Raw genomic sequence first — 20,247 nt, forward strand, 5'->3', positions numbered from 1 at the left:
ACACTATTTGAAATCAATTTATGGAATATTCCATGCGGATATACTGAATGCATGGCATCGTTGGATGTTTTATCCTGAAATGTCTATTAATTGGTCGACCTGACATCACGTGATTGATGGGTGGTCAGCCAGTGATTTGAAGCTAACAAATATGTCACTCTGACGGCGAATGCTGAATACATTACATAGCATGAGCAAGTCATCTTTCTGTATAGTCCTACAACAAAGAACAGTGTTCAAATGTTTAGCCGGCTGCTATTAAGCAACTATTAACCACAGGTGTGTGGTGGCTTATCAACTGTCCCACAGTTGGTCAATTTCCATTTCCTTTGCTAGCAACATACTGCCATGTGTTTTTGTTTTTTGAATTTTGCTTTGCTGACTTGTTTGCCACTGTGTTCGCCGCAGATTGAGGGGTCGACGAGGCAGGAGGGTTCCCTTTTCACTGCCGCTCTTTGGTAATTTATTTCTTGTTTGTCCTTTCTTATCTCATCTCTTTCCTTCTTTCCCTGTTCTGACCTATATTGTCGCGGACTTCTTGCTGACGTTGCTAGTGACGACGCTTCTGTCTTTTTACTCGACTCGATATCACCCGAGTGTGCTTTGCAACTTGTGCCTTGAGCACTGGCGGTCTCCACAGGGGCATTTTTTGTTGTTTCTAGGTTCCTCCCGAATTCCACCCAGATGATAAGCTCAGGCCTAGTCCTTTGAGGGCATTCAGAGCTTATGGGGAGGGGTATTATAGCTTCCAGTTCTAACGCTACTGGTGCTTGTTTCTTGTTCCTCTGTTCACTACGACTGATATTCTGATGCAAGATAGTTTCTATGCATTTCGCTTCAATCAAGTCAATGGAGGTAAGGAATGATAATGTTTTACCATTCTCTCAAAATCGTCAATTCTGAGATGGTAATCCATGAGTCTTGCTGACACTCTTCCAGCTTGTTCTTGACTCATTATTAAACATTTGTTGTTTTGCTGTTGATAAGGATGATAGATTGGAGAACTGTAATGATGTTCTCTAGTTAGGCTTGTAGCAAGACAGGAGACTTAAGTGTTGTTCTTATTTCTAGCCATCTTGATATCGTGGCTGTGTTTTTCTATTATGTTTCTTCTTCATCTGTGATCTATGTCTCTTGTTGATCTCAGTAGAAGACAATCTCTTCGACATTCTCCAAATATGTGTGTTCCATCTTATAATAATGTATGATTACTTCTCTCAGACTGATCATTTCCAGAGTATTGTCAAATTCTGCATACAAGATGATCTTTACTGTGGATTACACATCTAGTGCAAACTGAAGTTTCGCACGAAGTTGACTCAGTTGTTGGGGGTGGAAATGTTCCTCGTCACAGCGATGGTGTGGAGTGATATAAAAGACGCAAAACATATCATCATAGCATTGTGGTACCAAACGTCATTGCTATAGCCGGTTCCTAAAAGTTTTCTTTGGCTTCAAATAGAGTTTAGTAAGATCTCAAGTAATTTTTCTGAGCACGGTTAGACTAAAAAAAATCTGGTGTACAACTTCTGATCATTTTGGGTGACTTCTATCTTCTCTTGATTCAAGTGATGAAACTAAAATAAAACGTTTGATCCAAGGATCCGTTAAAGGTCGATTTGCCTACAATGCCATTGAACAAAAATGTACTGGCCAGGAGATGTGGGTGCTGTTTGGTAACACTGGGTATTAGTTAGTTAGTTGGTGGTGGTAATTAGATGTAGCTGCGGGTCAGTAAGCGTGTGAGTTGTTTATTAAACGTGATTAACTGACCAGCACCTGCACCTACTCAACAATACACGGCCTTACTAACTAGCACCAATGCTAGGAAACCAACAGGACAATTTGTACTACTGACCAGCACTTAAATCTGCTGCCCAGCACATACAGCTTTGCTGTAAATTTGTAAATTAGCATTATATAAGTGTGTGTGTGTGTGTGTGTGTGTGTGTGTGTGTGTGTGTGTGTAGCATTTTTCGACATGATAGTGTTCTGTATTAATATTTTGTAAAAAAAACAAAGATCATTGTTCTCAAAGAAATTCCAACGTTTTAATGAAAATGATAATGAATTATCTTTTCAAAGTTTGAGCTGCGAGCAAAGACTTATAAAATAAAACCGCTTCTAATTGCTTTTAAAAGTTAAATATTTTATTAGCTGTTTTGTATTTGATCAGATTAAAACTGCTAATAATAGCGGGTCGAATTTTCGTTTCAGATCAATATTCGGATCTTTACCGGCATTGGGTCAAACATAAAGATTCCTGTCTTAAATTTCGAAATCCATTGTTGAATCAGCAATACTTCAATACATTCTTGGTAAACATTGAATGTCAAACTTTGCCGCTCACACTCATGTCATTAGTTGTGCTTGCCTGCACACGTATTAAAAATGACTCAGAGTTTTCCTTCAAACTACAATGTTTGACGTTGATTATTTTTAATATGCATATACTAAAAGAAAAAAAGACCCTGCTAAATCGATATTTTAATTCTTAAGTTATAGTCAGGTAGAGAAGATCAAACATTTATTCGTCGATAATCAATAGACATTAAATACCTTATAAAATGTTGCATCCGGCTTAATTCAATTGAAATATGCCAAAGTAAAATAGTAATAGCACAAGAATTTGCATACAAAGATTTTTGTTTACTCCTTTCAGTGATACATTGAAACGATAGAAATGGTATCAGAACAAAATTATAATCCTGTACAAAGATGCTTCTAAATGTAATAATTTCTAATAATAGATTTCCAAACATCGTGATATTTAGATTTATCATTCAATGTGTTGATTTATATTTCAAACTTGATCTGCCTGACTCGTTTTCTCTATTTGAAGATGTAGCTATTCACAAGTTACACACGTGATGTCCAACCACTTTCCCATTTAATATCTTGCTATTTTTGGAGGCAATAATCACCCTAATTAATAAGATATTATTCTAAATTGCAAATAATTATATGCGTGCTATTGTGGATAATCGAACTGTATTATCTATTAGGAATCAAGTTTTTATAAACAAGCATAATCGTGTGATCATAGCGTTCAACCAGCCCGTCCATAATTATGGATAATGCCGTTATTAATAGATTTCAACATCCTTGCAAAAATAAATAGCAACATAACGAATTAAATTTGCAATACACCTTAGTATTTGGAACAAAAATTATGGGTTTGCTTTTAGGAATAAGACTCCAAAATAACCGAGTAAAATTACACGGTTTATATTTTGTTATATAGTTTAAGCGATAGCATATTTTCTAAATATTTCACTGTATCTAGATAAAATATACATGGTTTTCCTACGTTTCATGAGTCGCTGGCTCTTTAGATGACTTTTATAAATATACTGAATATTTTTAAAGACTTAAAAAGACTTGATACTAAACCTCATGGGCTATAAAGTATGTCGAACTTTTCAGATGGTCTTTATCACACGGCTATAAAGTATGTCGAACTTTTCGGATGGTCTTTATCACACGGCTATAAAGTATGTCGAACTTTTCGGATGGTCTTTATCACACGGCTATAAAGTATGTCGAACTTTTCAGATGGTCTTTATCACACGGCTATAAAGTATGTCGAACTTTTCAGATGGTCTTTATCACACGGCTATAAAGTATGTCGAACTTTTCAGACGGTCTTTATCACACGGCTATAAAGTATGTCGAACTTTTCAGATGGTCTTTATCACACGGCTATAAAGTATGTCGAACTTTTCGGATGGTCTTTATCACACGGCTATAAAGTATGTCGAACTTTTCAGATGGTCTTTATCACACGGCTATAAAGTATGTCGAACTTTTCGGATGGTCTTTATCACACGGCTATAAAGTATGTCGAACTTTTCAGATGGTCTTTATCACACGGCTATAAAGTATGTCGAACTTTTCGGATGGTCTTTATCACACGGCTATAAAGTATGTCGAACTTTTCGGATGGTCTTTATCACACGGCTGCACAAACCATTTTGTAAACATATTACGGTTAAAACATCTACTCAGAATGATTCTGAGTATGGTGAACTGGCAATAATTCGCTAACAGATCATTAAATATTACTGTATTCTGAAATAATGGACTAAACTTATCCCATCCAATTATATATAGAATAAAATTTGAGTAGACATAACTGGTAGGTGGTACTTAAACATTGAAACCGATTATGAGAGATCATATTTTGGGATAGGCGCTAATGCCTTTGACAAATAAAATAAGCCAAAATTCACCATAGGCCAAAATAATCATGAAGTACTCTCTATTTGATGATGATGATGATGATATATATATATATATATATATATATATATATATATATATATATATATATATATATATATATATATATATATATATGTGTGTGTGTGTGTGTGTGTGTGTGTGTGTGTGTGTTTGTGTGTGTGTGTGTGTGTGTTGACCAAATGTATTTGTGGTTTTGCTTGGATACGTTCGATGCTCTCTTTTGGAAACAGATTCAGGCTGAATATAACTGATATATAAATCAAAGTTATTTGTATGGCTAAAAATATATCATTTATTAATTTTTTTGTTGCTTCAGTTGCTATTTTTATTTTTTTTTTTTGTTCCGTACAGTTCCTGTTATAAGTTGATGCTTAGTGATTATGGCGGTCCTTTCAAGGCTAGCGTTCATCTTTCTAATTTGATCTAGCCAGTGCTGATAAATGGTAGTTAAACTTTGTTAATTGAAGTTTGATATTTATGCTAATCGATAACAAATATTTGGGTCATGAACAGATCCACTAGGGTGGGCTCGTAGTGAATCTCGCTATAGAAGGTGTTGAGTTAAAGACAGTATTAACTATTCATTGTTGATGATTAATTGTTGTCAATCTCTCAATCGAGCTTATGAAATAGTTAGCGTGTGTATGCCTGTGTGTGTGTGATTTGGATTTTTAACTTAGCTTTAACAATTTGTCAGTCATATTGCTTCGATGTCTGCAGTTTGGTAGTTTGTAGTCAGTTTATAGTGATGTCTTGCATTCGGGCATGATACCGCAGACATGTAGCATGATGTCCCACCCAGTCACATTATCCTGACACTATGTCGACCAGTCGTAACATTAACTCTTAATGTTGAACGCCTAGCGAGGCAGCTGTTAGTACCATTTTTATAAGTCTTTGGTATGACTTGGCCAGGGTTCGAACCCGCGACCCCCGCATCCGAGGCGGACGCTCTAGCCACTAGGCCACCGGAGCGGTAAAAATAGTTAGGGTTTCGGAACCTAGAATTTAAAATTTATTTATTGGAAATGCTTGCAGACGTAGCCTATGTAGGGATCCCATCGATGCCTGATTATGTACATATTGGACTCCTCGACAAGAGTGCCCATATATGACAGTCGTTGGGTGACATTATGTTGGTGATATATTTAGATTCCATCTCTGATAACAATGGACTACAATTGTTTAAAAGTCGTCTACGTCAGATATAAATGTGATGTTTATTATGGATTTTGATGTGCTGAATTCAAATACGACAATTAAGAAAACTGATTGGCTACTGTTTCCAAAATATTTAAGTTTTTACATTTTATGTCTATGTATATTGTGTAGATAGTAGAGTTTTAATTATAAATTGTAAATCTATGTATTTTCATGCGTGTATGGTTGCTTTACACGATGCTATTTCACCTGTCCTGCTTATGTAACACTTTAAAGAAAAACAGCAAAAGGGTTGAATAAATAAAATTTATTATGAAATAAAAGGCAAAAAATTACAATATGTATATGTATAAGTATATAGTTTAATCGTTATTCAGTGTCTACTCGGCGCTTCTTGGCTTGTCTCTTGTATCCAATAAATGGAACATCTCTTGTCACTGTCCAGCAATATTCTGCAGGCATTGATGGGCTCCATTTGCCCTGATAGCGTTTCTCCATTTTTGCAATGTCCTGGTGAAATCGCTCGCCGTGCTGGTCGCTCACTGTTCTGAAGTTCGGTGAAAATAATCTAGATGAGAGTGCAAAAATTGTATCTTTAGTGACATGTTGCAATCAAAGCTTTTGTATGCGCTGATCAGGTTTTCCATCAACTCCCTGCAGTTGTCTGCCTTATTATTTTCGAGAAATTTTTCAGGTTCCATTGAGAGTCGGTGTAGTCAATCTCTCTTGATGTAGTTGGAATCTCTCACAGGACTTTCCCATTCGCAGACAAAACGGCAGTAATTTGTGCTGCAGACCAAGCAAGAGGGTAATAACCTTCAAATCTCCACAATGCTGCCACTCATGTTGGTCATAGTTTATGCACCTCAAATGTTGTTTCATGTCTTACTAAGTTTCCTTCTTATAGACTGCATGACCAACTGGAATAGATGAGAAAACATTGCCATAATGCATCAAAACATATTTAAGACTCGTCTTAGATGAATCAATGAACAGTCTCCATTCATCTGGATCATGAACGATGTTGAGGGGTGTCATCACACCATCGACGTTGTTGCAGGCTACAAGATCACATTCCATGAAGAAGAATGGGACAAGATCCTTTTGACGGTCAGAAAATATGGAAACCCTAACATCACCTGCCAGGATATTCACCTGATGTAGTCTGGAGCACAACAGCTCTGCCTTACTGTTGGATAGTTCCAAATCCCTGACAAGGTCATTCGGATCGCATTGTGTTATCAGGTGTGGTTCAAAGGAGAAGGACGGAAGTAAATATCGGTAACGTGACATTGATGGTTCAGGACTAAATATTGCATCCTCTTCTTCTTCCTCTTCCTCGTCCGACTAACGTGAAACTGATTCTGGTGCATCAGGAACCGGCAGTCCTTCTCCGTGGGGTACTGGGCGTGTAGCTGATGGAATGTTTGCATAATAATTCACAGTCCACTTTTTCTTCTTTGACACACATTTCTGAACTGAAGGCACCATGAGAAGGTTACAATTGCTGATATCATCTGTTGGCTCTCTCCAAATCATTCGTACTGCAAAAGGCAAAGATCTCCTTTTCCTGTGCAACCACTGGCGAAGTTTTGTTACACAAGTTTTGCAACATAAATGATGGACCCATCTCTTGTTCTGGTCTACAATTTTGCAACCAAACTAAAAGTGATATGCTTTCTTAACTACAGTGGTTTTACTGCGCTTTTGTGATGCAAAAGCCACTTCACCACAAACAAAGCAGAAGTTATCTGCATTGTTCACACAGATACGAGGCATCTCTGCTCATTTAGGCTAAACAGAAATGTGTCCCTTTGCAAAATCAAACTCTGATAAATAAGAGAGCACTACACTGTGTGATTTGTAGGGCTGATATAGGGCAGTTTGTTCAGTGATGTAAGCTTAGTTATGATTGCATTATCAATGACTTCTAGAAATAACATGATGCAATTCATATCATGTATGACGCAATACGAGCTTCAGATTGCATCATTAATTGTTTTGCCTAAAAAGCAAGTCATGTCCAAACCCAGTCATAGATTTATTCATAGATCCAGCCAAAGATGTATTTTAGTCATTTCTGGTGTAAATTGAGATCCCTTTCCTTTATAACTCACTTGTCCTCCGCCATTCCCAAGTCAATGGTCGTATATATTGACCCAGTAACATATCTTTAAAACTAGAGCCAATGAACAATTTTAAGCGTCATTTTCGTTCTCAGTGACCCAGAATTAGTAAATTTTGACTACATTTATTTTGGTTGTAGACCAGAGTAAATGTCAATTATCACTTTGATGAAAAATAATTGAATGATAATGAGTAACTGCTGATAATTGTTTATTGAATGTACGGACGTTAGCGGACAGGGAAAGTACGATTGTCGTATGCATTTGTGTGATTCTGCGCTGTAACATGTTATGTGTATGCCATGAGTTCTCACTGATATAGTGTAAAACCCTTGTTCAGCGATATTTTTGTGATATAAACAAATTCACCCCGAAATAAAGCTACTCTTTAGTCTGGTAGTGAGATACCCACTCTCTAAGAATTATGTAACTTAGAATAACATTGTCCAAAAGTAACCATTGATCAACTGTTAACCAATTATCAATACTCTGACCGAACTACTGACCAGTCAGACTAAACATCACTTGCGTAAAATAACTTAAAGACATAACTTTACCAATTGCTTGTCAAAATATTTGACAGGGCTTTCTCTGTCTCTGTCTCTTTCAATCTCTCAATACTGAATAGAAACTCATATGCTTAATAACAAGATGAACTCAGTCTACATTAACTCCATTGAGGGGGAGATCTTGTGATAGTTGCATGTCAAATACAAAGAAACTACACAGGCACAGACACGCTTCCACCCCGGTTCTAAAACAATTCCCACCTCCGTCATTTACCCAGTCACCCCAGGTCATTCCCCCCAAGTCAATTACCCCAGTCAATTACCCTCGTAACAATCACCCCCTGGTCAATTATCCCCCGTGTCGATTACCCCCTAGAAAAGTACCTCCATGGACCGCTCGGGTAACCTAAGTGGTTAGAGCGTGCGCCTCGAATGTGGGAGGTCGCGGTTTCGAATCCCGGCCGAGTCATACCAAAAACTATTATAAATGGGGCTCGGCGGTCAGCATTAAAAGGTTAATGTTAGAACTTGTCGGGCAGGTATCAGGATAATGTGACTGGGTAGGACATGATGATGCATGTCTGCGGCATAATGCTAGACATCACTATAAACTTACCACACTGTAGACATAGTGGCGATATGACTGAATTTTTTTAAAACTATGTTAAAAATTCAAATCACACACACACACACACACACACTAACCTCATTCCATGGTTATTCCCCTGCATCAAATACTGGTTGCTTTAAGTAATTATAGAGCAGCATATATTTATTACTGTTAATTCAATTATGTCTGGGAGACCACTTCGGTGGACTAAGCGGTAAGAGCGTCCTTCTTGGATGCAGGAGGTCGCAGGTTCGAACCCCGGCCGAGTCGTACCAAATGCGTATAGAATGGTACTAGCAGGGACCTATCTTGTCGCTCAGTATTAAGATATTAGTATTAGGACTGGTTGGCTTGGTGTCAGGATAATATGACTGGGTGGGACATAATGCCACAGTAGCAACATGCGCCTGCAGATCAGGGTCTATTGTGTTTGTTTTACTGATTACTCCTGACAAACTTAACAGACCTATATCTACTTGCGCATTAAGCATGCACGTATATATGTATGTATGTATGTATGTATGTATGTATGTAATATACAATGGATTTTAGTATCGAATATATTAGTTAATCTTCCTGTGGTGAATTTGTCTCTCCATAATGTGTATCATTCTGGACAGTATTTTGGTGAATATATGTAAAGAATATATTTATTTCCAACTGAAAATATTTAAGATATAAAAACTTCAAATTTTGTATACTTCTGTAGATGACACATTTTTCACTACAATCATTTGTACTATAAGAAAAGCTAGACCTACTAGATATTGGATTGAAGGGAACCTTGTTTGGAACTGGTGGTGGGTGGGTGTGTTGGTGGTACATAATAAGCAGATACTAAGCGGGAAGGCAACTTATGCAGTGTACATAAAGGAATTGAAGCTGACTCTAATCTGCAGTAGATTTACCATGGTATGTTGCTATTTTTATGAACTAGAATAATCATAATTAAAATGATGCCTTAGCACTTCAAAATATATAGGTTACTGTACTTGTAATTGAAGTAAATGATAAGTATATATTTTTCTATTATGTTCTGTATATATTTAATTTCTATATTCTTCTTTTTTCATTCATTAATTTATTTAAAATAAGACTTAGAAAGAAAAAAACAAATTTTGTTTTAAGCATTCAGTTGTTTTACGATTTGAGTATACATGTATACACGTTTGTAATTTGAAAATATTAATGTATATAATATTAGAACACGTATGGAAGGAAGTTTTTCACTTGTAAATTTGAGCTCAAGGTTTCAGATCCTAAGCATTTGTTGTACGAGTAGTGGAAGAAAATAAACAAAGTTATTCTGGAACTTATTATATTAGTTATTTTTATTTCCACGGCTGATTCATATTTCATTTTGTTTTATTTTGTTTTAGCTGCAACTTAGGCTATTAAACATTTTCTGATATTTAAAAATGTCAAAGTGGTTATTTCGATTTTGAGGTTCCAGTTCTTTGATTTGCAATTTTTTAGTTATCTGGATGCCTGTGGTGTAAGTGCAGTGATCAGTGATAGGTCAGGTCTGTGTAGTGTACTAAACAATAATCTTCTTGAATGGAGATATAAAGGTTTTATGTGTTTTATACGTCTAAACTCAATGGCGAAATCGGATCAAGTAACGTCTTTTGATAATTCTTTAAAGTTCCCATTATTGATTTACCTGTCCAATCACTGACAACAAGGAAGAGTCATCACGAAGTAAGCAACCACTGCAAATTCTAGTTTTATTCATAAGCTGTTAGAACCAAAAACAATCAAAAAGCCTTTTGTTAACCGATGAAAGATAATTAAGCTACACCTTATTAGGAACTATTTTTACTACTGTTATTTTAGAGATTTGCGGTAAACAACGGGATATTTAATTGCGTCTCGCGTGTTGGTTGCAAGACAAAACAGAATAAGTAAAGTCTTTGATGAAAGTCACATTTTTCCAAATTCAAGTATAGTTATTCATTAGATGCCTTAGCGATTGTGCCGTTCAAAGGACGATTTTATGTTCATTATTTAAACAGAGTTTATTGCAAACGAGACGTTTTGCAGTAAAGGGCACTGCAAAAGAAGTTTGATAATTTATCGATCTGTCACTATTGAAACTCTAGCATGTAATTATATTTAATACGTTTATAAAATACAATTATCTGATTTATTAGGTTTTCAAGAAATTACCACTATGTGTATACGGACTAAATGTATCTAAGTTCGTGGACCATTGACTTCTTGTCATTGCAGGCTTCATTATTTTCCCTTTTAGCTTCTTTCGTATTACCATCGATCCACATGTATAGAATTCATCTCCGACAAAATTTTGATATCTTTCTGATGACAAAAAGCCAGTATGATAAGATTATTCAATTTCTGTTTCAGGACTGTTACTACTAGCTGCCTCAGTAGCAAGCGAGTCGACTTGTCGGAAATATGCGTACAAATTAGGCCATACGATCTTTACAACACAGTCACGTGTCCCTATGGTTGCTGCAGGGACGTGACCAACAATCCGTGCTGGTGAGGCACAGGCAAATTTCACACATTTAGGCATTATAAAATTGTCGATGCTAGTCAGTTTTATAATTTAGTTCCTTATTTAAATTAACATACTCAGATAGTATAATTAATTAAATTATATATATATATATATATATATATATATATATATATATATATATATATATATATATATATATATATATATATATATATATATATATGGATAGATAGATAGATAGATAGATAGATAAGAAATCAACCAGCTGTGATGGTTCAGTGAAAGCGGTTAACCCGTATATCGACTGGTTTCCTTTTGAGCAGTGAACAAAGAGGTTTATGTAGTTAGTCTTTTTTTTTCTCAATCCATACCAATATTTTCGCTTTTTTATTATTCGTGAACATACATCTATTCATGTGCGTGTTAATTTATGCAGTAAATAATTTTTTTTGAACATTTCTTTATTTTAGCGATGCACCAAACGTTTGTCGTATAAATGCTGGATCAGTTATCGGAGGTATTTTATGTCTGATCATCGTTGGCGTCATCGTCTTCTGTGTCATCCAGAAACAGAAGAAAAATACCCGAGCTATCGTACATCCAGTGACCTAGAAATGTAATGCTTTGTCGGTGTATGTATACATGTGTTTGGACATATGGATGGATGTATGCGTGTACGCATGTATGTTTGTATGTATATAGGTATATGAGGTAGGTAGGTAGGTTGGTAGGTATGTTGGTAAGGAGGTAGGTATGTGGGAGAGATGACCATATTCCACTGAAATCTATTAAGATTCAAAAAATTCTAACTGCTGGTTTCCTTCACTTCATTTATTCTTTTCTTGTTTCTAACGGCATTTTTAACACATTATTGACTGCATTATGCCGAGGAAATGGGACATAAGCGCCTTTCCCGAGGACACACCTAGGCAGACGACATGGTTTGCCCCGGTCGCGTATCGCACCAGCGACCATTGGATGACGAGTATGACATTCTACCAGCTGAGTTATAGCGGCTCTGTTTCATTAAATCAACCAACACATGACTTACATTTCTTAATACAGATGAAACTATGAATATATATATATATATATATATATATATATATATATATATATATATATATATATATATATATATATATATATATATATATATATATATATACATATATATAGAAATACACATAAAACATTAAAGTAATTATTCAAATGTTATGCTAAACTTAATTAAAGAGTACCAACTTTATATTTGTTTTAGAATTTACGAAGAATGAAATGATTTCTTACCTGTAAAGAAGATGTCAAGAACTCTGTATATTGCAGATGCAGCTTTTCATACACCTTATTTTATGCACACTAATAGAGTCCTAGATGCGCAAGGAGCTTAATTGACCCTAAATATGTGCAACAGGCTTTGTCTGGAAAAGAACAATTCTAGTGAAACAATGAAACGAATTCGCCTACAAAGGAATTGCGCTGTAATTGTGTTTAAAAAATAGGACTTGTGAGGAAACAAAATACGGTCTAATGGTAGAACCCATAAAATGAAAGAAAATTATCCTTGACAGCAATATCTGCCAAGTACATAAGGATCATCCACGTGTTGGTGTCTTAGCATGATGGGGATACTATGACCCCACGGTTGTACTCTAACCCTACAAATCAGCGATGCTGCATTCTTTTTAATTTTCTTTGTTTCTGTATGTCATTTTAAATCACATCACGCAAATTGTCTGACTTATTTTAATAACAAAACGGTTACCCGAATACTGGATAAGATTTCATTTGCTGATTTTAATTATAAAACACGTACATATATCACTTGCTTTTCATTTTGCAGCTCCTGGACGCGTCATTGTGTCAAATATCCAGATTCAACAATACTTGTGATATACACAAGCTAAACATGACAAATATTGGATTACCTGTTACTGCCGTTTTATTCTTAAGGACATAAACTACAAACAATCAGAAAGTATAATAAACTGAATCGAAATGTATGACTAAATTGTTTGCATTTTAGTGTTTATTCGACAACTTGTGCCTCATAATCTACTTAAGTTCTCCCATGTGACTGGCGATTTTGAAGTGCGCGCAGTAATGCACACACACAAAACAAACATACACACACAAACACGCACTCACGCGCGCGCACACACGCACGTACGTACACAGGCACACACACACATACATACATACATACATACATACATACATGCATGCATGCATGCATGCATACATACATACATACATATATACATGCATACATACAGTCACTGGTAGCTCAGTTACAAACAACTCATTTAACGTTTCGAGCCAACCATACTCATTATCAGGCGTCAAAACAACATCTATCAACAAAAAAGCACTAGTAGAAGATAAACACTAACGCTTTAAACCGGATTTTAATATTTATAGAAGAAACCCTTATTCACCAGCATATTTTTCTTCTTCTTCAAACAATTGTCGAGGGACATGAATACTAATATTTAATTTTTTCAAGAAACCTTTCTCACCTAAATGTTTTAGAAATGTTCTAACCATTACTATTGACCCACTACACTTTTGTTATGTTTTAAACGCTATATCACTTTGATCGCCATCAGTGTGTTGTTCATTTGTTTGTTTGTTGTTTGTTTTGAGGTTTTTTGTTGGTTGGGACGGGAAGGGGGATCTGGAAGAAATTTGGCTCGCCACCATTATTACTCGTTTTACAAAACTGTTATATGGTGCATCAGATAATTACTCCCTTTTAAACTTTGTAAATAAAAATAATGAACATATGACTCAGTACCATTGTTAACATTTTTCTATAACAAATTGGAATATGCTTTTCTACTAAGAAGTTTAGCGCATTGAATCTATATGGTTACTACTAATACCACAAATTTGTTAGGATGATGGTACTGATAATTGCTAACTAAATTACATTCGTAATCATGTATATATGTATGAATGATCTGTATTTTCATTAGTGTAACGTTAATAGCTGGAAAACTTGCCCCAATGTGGTAATGTTAATTATTGTTGTGTAAATCAAAATCCTGGGTCATACACTACTGTCCAATGTTTGCATTAATAACACGGATCTACCATCCACCTAGATACTAAACTATAAATTAGTTGTTAAAAGTATTATGTGATTTGTAGCACACCCTGTACAATTATATTTCTTTCAGAGTGTTTCTTTTGTTGTTGTTGACATTCTTGTAATTTTGTTGTACCGTTGTTTGATGTATTTATTTGCGTATTCTTTGTTTTTACGCTATCTTGTAGTGTATTGCATATATTTTGCAATAGTTGTATTTGCTGAACTCATTGATACTTTAAAGTTTATCACATTTGAATCGTCCCTTTTCGAATTTACTTTCGAGCTTAACATGAAAATACTGTTTTCCTCTACTGTATAGAAAAACTCTAACTTTTACAAAATAATTGGAAGTTGCTGATATAAACAATAAACCAAATCAGTTGTAAATCTGGCTGCTAGTAAGATTGATAACATGAGAGAAACGCAGGCAACTATAAAATTTTTAAGTTTTTACATCACTAGAGAAAGTGAAACATTTACAAAAGAAGAAAGATTCGTGTAGAGTTGAACGTTGAAAACAGTCTGAAAAAATGTTCAGAATCATTTAAAACATTAATACTTTATGTGATTTGTACCATCTGCTATAAGTAAATTGAATAGCGACTATGATATATTTAGTAACGTATTAATTGGGAATGAACCACCTCATGAGGAATTTGCATCCAGATATTGAAGACTTAAAAATAAAACGTTTTCAAAAGTTAGATAATTTAGAAGGATAGTTCAGTGGAGCTTACAGGAAACAAGAATTCAGTACTTGTTACTTCGAAGTGAGCAACAATAAAGCAAAGGAAATTCAAACACACGATACAAATTAGATACAAAATATGTTCCCTTGGTTGCATAAATTTCGCTTGTACAAATGGACAACCTGAAAGCAGCGAGAATCATGATCAGCTCTGAGAAAGAAAATATATTTTTCAAACCCAATATACAGCATATTATTTATTTCAAAGCTCTGAATAGATTTTGTAGTAGGCTAATACCGTATCTTGAATGACCTGAATAATAATATATCCTGTCATATTACAGACTAAAATGAAGACAATATCTTAATAATACCTTATGGTACCTGCGTTTTAGAAATGTGCTTGGGTAGGAATTACCCTTAATAAAGACAATAAAAGCATTGTAGATATTGAATATTAGAAACGTAAGTCTAACGTTTTCGCTGACAGAGCAATAACTGCATGCAGCATATATAACCAAATTAAACTACTAATTGGTAGAATTCAACAATAGTCAGAGATTTTTACAAACGTATACTAAATCAGATGCAACTTTATTATATCTAAAGCCCATAAAATATCATTTATTTCTTGATTTACCAAACAATTAATTACAATAATCATAAATGTACAAGTCTATTTAAGGCATTATCTGTTCCAAATGTATTTTACAGTAATATGTTTTTCATCCAATGTTTAAAGACGATATTAGCAAATGTAAAAGGATATAATGAGCTGTATAAATATAGGCATTAAAATGAGAAGGAGAATGTTTTAAGTTTATGAATGTAACTTAATATATCTCAATAGCTCAAATGACTGAAGTTATTTAATATGTAGTTAGTCTTTGCTAAGCACTGGCCAGAATATATCTGAGAGTCCTATTGGCTTTAGTTCTAAATTCGCAGGGAAAGATGGTCGGTAACTAATTAATAACTAAACTTTACAACGTCATTCACAACTTGCAAATTAGCAGACCGCAAAGACAAAACAATGCAGCATGTAAAGGTTTGCAATAAAAATGAATTGACAATCAGACACGAAAGGTTCTGACGTAAAACTATTCCGAGAACACGTTGATAAGAAAGTTATAGTTCTGAATCCGATGCACAGTGTATCAGAAAGAACTAACAAAATTGAAACTTGAATAATTAAAAACAAGACTGGCGATAACAAACAGTACTCATTAAATATACATATACTGCTTTGCTAGAGATATGCCACCAATCATAATGCTACAGAACCTTGCAGGGTATGAGAGATTCAGCAAGCCAAATACCATGTGATGTTCAGCAATACGTGCCACATGAATTGAACAAACAATAAACTAAGAGAAAAATACATTAGAAGCTGACATAAAAGCAATAAAGAAGTCCCCAGAGGTTCATAATAATTTACGATCACAGATATAACAAATAAGAAAAACCTAAATAAGTCAAAACGATGAAGTGATTATAAAATTGGTTAATGATTTAGAAAGCTCATGTACCTAATGACTTAAATATAATCAGATATCTAAATAAAATGCAATTAAACAAAAGTAAATAATAATATGATTAGAAATATAAATTCACTTTATAGTGATAATATAAATATACTGAAAATCAGGATTTAACAACTCACAAAAATGCACTAATTGCCGGAATAGAAAATGTCAAGGAGTGAAGTGAAAAGGTTCTAACATATATCAGAGTAGATCGTGAATTTGTTAATAGTATTGGTGATGTGCAAGGTAGTATTGATAAATTAGATAAAGGGCAAAACGATTATGAAAATATTTAATGATATATAGCAAAAGTAAATTACAAATAGTGAGCTATGTTTTCGTGGTCAATGAGTAGTCTCCTTTTGTGGATGTATAATTAATCTTTATTTTCTCTATTTTGTACAATAAGGCAGACAATTGGTCAGGGTCAAGGATCTATGCTCATAAAGTCCACCAGAAGTTGCAATTGCCGACACATATGTTGCTCTTTCGGTGAGTGGAATCTGCCAAAATCCTTAAGAATGTTCAAATTTCCTCTGTATTTTACATTTCCAATTCTGTTAATGCGGTCATCGATATCTTTATATCAGAAATTAATTTGTTTTTGTGACACTGTTCACGTTTCTTTAGTAAGTTCGCAAAGCGTAATCTGGTTTTAGTAATAGAATACTTGGCGAACTCCAATTAAGTTTAGTTTGTTCAATAAAAACATTCCCCAGCAAAAATTGAATTTCGTTTATAACACATTCTTGCTTGAGAGGAATCATCCAGTAAGGATGTTGAATCTACAGTTTCAACAGCATGGTTGATTTTATTTGTTCCTATTAGATCATCTGGAAATAATGTGTAAATCTAAGTTATTACTGTTGGCTTTAACGCCATTTTTCAGCACAACATGACCAAGGAAAATCCAAAAGTTGATATTGTGCAGTGTAGATCATTTTTCAGCACAGGATAGGTTATACTTGTTGTCTAATATATTTGGTGGACAAAAAACACAGCATTACCCGGAAAAAACACAGACCCACGGGAAGATACTAACAAGGTTTCTTGCATACCCGTATTGGTCAAGCGGAGACATGAATTCACGTGGACAGAGGCGCTGAGCACATTTAAGTTAATGCATATAACTAATTATAATCTACTCGCACACATTGCTGCAAACCTTAAGAACACTATGATGAAAGACAAATATTTATGTAGTGTCATGAAATATTTCCTTTTGGAACTGACGAACTAGATGATAAATTTTAGACATATATATCAATATGTATATCAATCAAATGAGTTATATACCTTCCAAAGTCAGTTTGTCGCAATTCGATGTCACTATAACAGGATAAGACATGAGATGCATAATCATTCTCTCCTGTTTTGCAGACTATGCAGGTAATGATATAATGGAGGGCATAGTTCATTAAATAATTCAAATGTTGAATGGTGGCGCCTCTTTTCAATAGCTTCAGTGCCTTTACCCGTATGAAACTTATCCCAGTAGTGGACATTATCACTTTACATTCAAGTATGCCAACAGCAGTTTCATGTATTTCTTATTTATTTGCTTTTGTTGGAGATGTACATAAAGTCTGTACCTTCAGTTCCCATAACTGTTAACTCATGTATGAAATAACAATTAAAAATAGAAGGGACTGTCATATGAACTAGATTTGCATATTCTAGCTAAGTTATTCGTGTCTGATGCTTGGATCTACAAAAGGTGGGAATATTTTTTGGAACCCTCTAATTTGATGGCCCAAATTTCTCTGCAAGCTTTTCACCGGACAATTGAGTGTATATTTTCGGGCAGGTGTATCACCAGCTTCGGGTGAGAGGTACACTCCAATGGTCGCAAACACGCACCATGCTTATGATGCCTAAGTGCGTTGTGTGTCTACCTTTCATATCGCAGCTGGGAGAGTTCATCCAGGTTACGAGCAGAACCCTCTGGTAGTCTCATTAATTTGAGAGCGATTGCTAAAAAGAAAGTACAATATCGGCCTTGGTCCCTTGTTAGTGTAGTGAACAGCTTATTATTTCCGTGGAAACTGCAGTAGCATGGAAGATGTCTGCTCTTGACATACTAGAATGCAATATGTCAGAAAGCATTTTTGTTATCGGGACGAAGAGTTCTCACTATACCAATGAAGTGAGTTATGTCTCAGTTGAACGTTGGTCTCAGCATTCGACAACGTGTATGTATTTGGGCTGAACTCGAGAGTGATTAACATTGCAAAGGAGAGGTGGTAGCAGACAGATCTATCAGGTCTTTTGTTGAGTCGGGAGTGTGGAAATAGTCAACTGCTATGGTTGGGGATCACAAGCCATTGCTGTGTGAAGATAATTAGATCAGGAGCCGGTGCAATGCAGTACGTGTCGAAGTATAGTCTATGTTGATCTTGTCACTTTCTTCCCCGATGTGTCATGGTAGGTGTGATAACTTAACTCATCATGCCAGTAATGTGCTTCAAATGCTGGGCCGAATGCAGCAATCCCACGTTTGGGATAGCTTTTACCGCCGTCCTGGCAACTCGGGCCTTGTCATTTTTTAGACACAGCCACGCTCGCTGAGTCGACAACTGCGCTGAGCTCATAATCGATTGCTGTGCCGACCGCGCAGATCGTTACTGCCATGTCAAACAGCTACCAGTGCTACAATAACAAAAGAGAGCATATGTATGATGTACCCCTCTTTCTTCGTGGTTCGGGGCTAAGTCACAATAGTCAACGTCCATACTCGAGTGTGCATTAGAGTCGGCTATGCGACGCTTGATCTGAAGGGGTATTATCATCATTTGGGCACCCTAATATAGAATAAGATGCAAGGCATTGCGGCACATTTGTTGGTCAGGCGTTTGGAGATCGATACAGTAGTTGTTTTTCTTATGGAACTGCGTTCTACAAGTACAAGTACTGCGATCATATTCTGGTTAGGTTGCATCTTTTAAATATCATTTCCTTTCAGGTCATCAATGACCTTCAAGCGCTCGCCAGTCCCTTGACCAGCAGAGTTTTGTCTTGAGATAATAATAAAGATAGTTCCGCAGATGACCAATTCCCTTTGAAAATAAATGTCCACAACAGGCTGCTTGACCAAGTCGAGGAGATCTATGCTGATCTAATACATAGGATAGAGGCCTACTAAATCCATCTGGCTTATTTGGTATCCTAGATCCACGTTTTGATTGGGTCCCAAAGCAACTTTGTATTTGTTGGTGCTGGGGTGGTCTTAAAGCTTTCGTCGGCCGAGACACTGTGGCACATTTTCCCAGTAACATAGAGTTCATCACATGTCATTGGGTTGTTCTTTTGGTTATTTAGTCGTTTCACGTACTGGAAGGCACCAAACATGTGCTGACGTGCTATATTACCCTGCTAGCAGCTAATTTATCAGGAAAACTGGCAGTTAATATGTGCCGGCTGGACGTCTTTGGTCATAGAATATCTGTATGAAGTTGAGCAGAGTACCCTCGCCAATCGAGATAGCATTACAGCTTTATCCAAAGCGCTAGCTTTAAGAGCCTGAATTGTCCAGAGGCGGCGACATTGTTATTTAATCTGGTGTGATCATCGGTATATTTACGGGTTTGCACGATGGTGCGTTTGTAACCTAATATTGCCTGATCCAAAAACGCTGATGATGTGCGTCAGTAGTATGGTACAGGAAACGTTTACATGGGCGCCTTCCTATGCTGAATTTGAGGCCATTGCCTCTCACTGCATCCGCTTGAACGTCTCCTGGCGATATAAATCGTATTCAGACAGGACCTTGTGACTTTACCGACAAACACATTTGTGGCTTCGGT

The sequence above is a fragment of the Sinohyriopsis cumingii genome, chromosome 11, assembly GCF_028554795.1.
Source record: "Sinohyriopsis cumingii isolate HCF-2022 chromosome 11, ASM2855479v2, whole genome shotgun sequence".
Taxonomy (NCBI): domain Eukaryota; kingdom Metazoa; phylum Mollusca; class Bivalvia; order Unionida; family Unionidae; genus Sinohyriopsis; species Sinohyriopsis cumingii.